Source organism: Anoplophora glabripennis, unplaced genomic scaffold, assembly GCF_000390285.2.
Source record: "Anoplophora glabripennis isolate ALB-LARVAE unplaced genomic scaffold, Agla_2.0 scaffold1502, whole genome shotgun sequence".
Classification (NCBI taxonomy): domain Eukaryota; kingdom Metazoa; phylum Arthropoda; class Insecta; order Coleoptera; family Cerambycidae; genus Anoplophora; species Anoplophora glabripennis.
The window spans coordinates 57819-60656 of NW_019417605.1; positions in this window are offsets into that span (position 1 = coordinate 57819).

Sequence of the window (2838 nt, forward strand, 5' to 3'; positions counted from 1 at the left end):
CTTAAACCCCATTCACAATCAATTCGCGGGCGAAGTCTGACTTGGCCACGCGTGCTTACCTTTCGCATTTCAATGTAGCCGTTCAGAATAAAATCTCGAGCTGGCAAACGAGTTGAAGTGCGCGTGAAACCTCGCAAGCTGCAAACTTTGACGTCCGTGCCGACTTCCGTGCCGGTTACGGGATATGCGCAATATGATTGTTTTAATAAAATGTCAACATAATTTTAATTTTATGGAATTTTGAAATTAGTTTAACCATTATGTTGATTAACCACGATGGAAGAATGGGAAACTTGTTATCCCCTCTTTTACAGGTAACAATGCTGTTGTTGTTGTTACTTAAAAAGACAGCTATTATAGCAATTCGAGCAAAAAAACTCCATTAAAAGACTTCTGGGTCTTGGGGGAGTAAGACCAATTCTAACGGCCCGGAGAAATCATGAATTTTATGAAAATTTTCTTCGTGAAGCTCGTTTCAGTGAGCCCAACATTTTTTTTCAATTTTATAATCTGTCAGATTTATCATAGTGGTCTGTAATTGGAGATACACTGTAATAAAAATTCGTTGCTAAACTCGGGAGCAGCTTGGAATTGGTTCATTTTAATTATTATTATGGATTATTATTGTACATTTTAGTTTAAAATTTTGAAAACAAACAAAATATAAATATAACCTAAAACAGCTGATTTAAATTGAAGCCAACGCGCATGCACCAAGTGTCGCCTAAATTTTATTCTGAATGGTCAAATCCGTGCAGACTTTCGTGCCGAAGTGTCAGTTGGCTAGCAAATTGATTCTGAATGCACCTTTACCCTTAAGGACTTAAAAGTACAAGAATTGAAGAAGATATTGGAAGAACGTGACTGCGAAACAGATGGAAGGAAGTCAGTTCTACAACAGAGGTTAATGGACGTATTATTGAATGAGGGTGAGAATCCAGAATCATTTTTTATTTGAAATTGACCTCGATGTGGGAGCAGTGTTGAAAACCATAGAAAACAAGATGATTAACATAAATGAGAAAATCATATAAAATTCTAGAATCTTGAAAGATGAGTTATTAGAAAATTCAAGAAACTTAAAAGAAGATTTAAAAAAGGAATTAGCCGAAAATTCTAAAGTATTAGAGAAAAAAATTATGCAGAATTCAGAAACTTTAAGACAAGAACTAACAGAAAATATGGAACGGAAGATACAGGGTGTTGAAGAAAAATTGAGAGAGAAAATTGTAGAAATGGAAAAAAGAATTTCCACATCAACCATTATTAGACCAGATATTGTTTTCACGCTCAGCAAAGTAAAACCAACGAAATAGAGACTACGTACAGCTACAGGCAAACCGGCTATCATCCATGGAGAAGTGGACATTACGCTGATGATTGGAAATACCGCATTTAAGCATATAGTGTTGGTGGCTGACATAGAGGATGAAATAATCCTTGGAATGGATGTCATGAACGCCAAGGGATTTGAGCTGAACTTCCGACTTGGCTCCTTAAAAATAAATAAAGAAGGAAGAAGAGATGGTTTTGGCCGAGAACGTGAAGCATAATGATGTTTGAACCCAGAATTCACGACGGTGAGGTAGGGCAAGGAGTTGTTATGGGGAAGACCCTCATCCAGGTTGACAAAGCTGTGCCCGTGAGGATGATGAATTTAAATTATCACCCTGTGCCTCTGAAAAAAGGGATCGTCATGGGATACTGTAGCCCGGTGTCCTCGATTATCAAACAAGTGTGTACTGATGGAAAAGTGGAACGGAAAACTTTTAAGAAACTGACCGACTTCTTCGAGTCTTCTACTACCCATTTAAATTCCGATCAGAAGAAAAAGGTGAGAAATTTTATCAAGGATATTTTCGATGATGGACATAGCCAGAAGGGCAGAACTAACATTGTTCAACACAAGATAGTCACTGGAGACGCTTTACCAATCCGACAAGCCGCACGAAGACTACCACTGGCTAAACGAGAAGAGGCCGATAAAATTATCGATGATATGGAAAAAGAGGGTGTGATTGAGCCATCGAATAGTCCCTGGGCTTCGCCGGTGGTATTGGTTAAGAAAAAGGACGGCGCCACTAGATTCTGCGTCGACTATCGTCGGTTAAACAATGTAACCAAGAAGGATAGTTATCCATTACCTAGAATAGACGATACCTTAGACACTCTAGCAGCATCCAAGATTTTCTCTACATTAGACTTGAGAAGCGGATATTGGCAGGTTGAAATGGCCCCAGGAGATAAGGAGAAAACTGCATTTACTGTTGGTGCCGGACTGTGGCAGTTTACAGTGATGCCATTTGGGTTGTGCAACGCTCCTATGACATTTGAGCGATTAATGGAAACGGTGCTGAGAGGACTCTTATGGAAGACATGTCTGGTATACTTTTATGACATAATAGTGGTAGGGAAATCTTTTAATGACCACATGACGAACCTAGAAGAAGTTTTTCAACGACTTCGAAGCTCTGGACTGAAGCTAAGCCCCAAAAAGTGTCGCCTATTCCAGAGGAAGGTGCAGTACCTGGGCCATGTTGTCTCAGACCAGGGAGTTGCAGTAGATCAAGATGAAGGCAGTACAGGTATGGCCGGTACCAAAAGACAAGAATGAACTTGGTTCTTGGACTTATGTACGTACTACCGACGATTTGTTTCCGGATCCGCCAACATTGCCAAACCATTGACCAAACTTACCGAAGCAGAGAGACGGTTCCTGTGGGACGACGACTGCAAGATGGCCTTATCAGAACCTAAAGGATGCCCTAACTAGTACACCAATCTTGAGCTACCCTATGCTTACCGGAGAATTCATTTTGGACACGGACGCAAGCAACG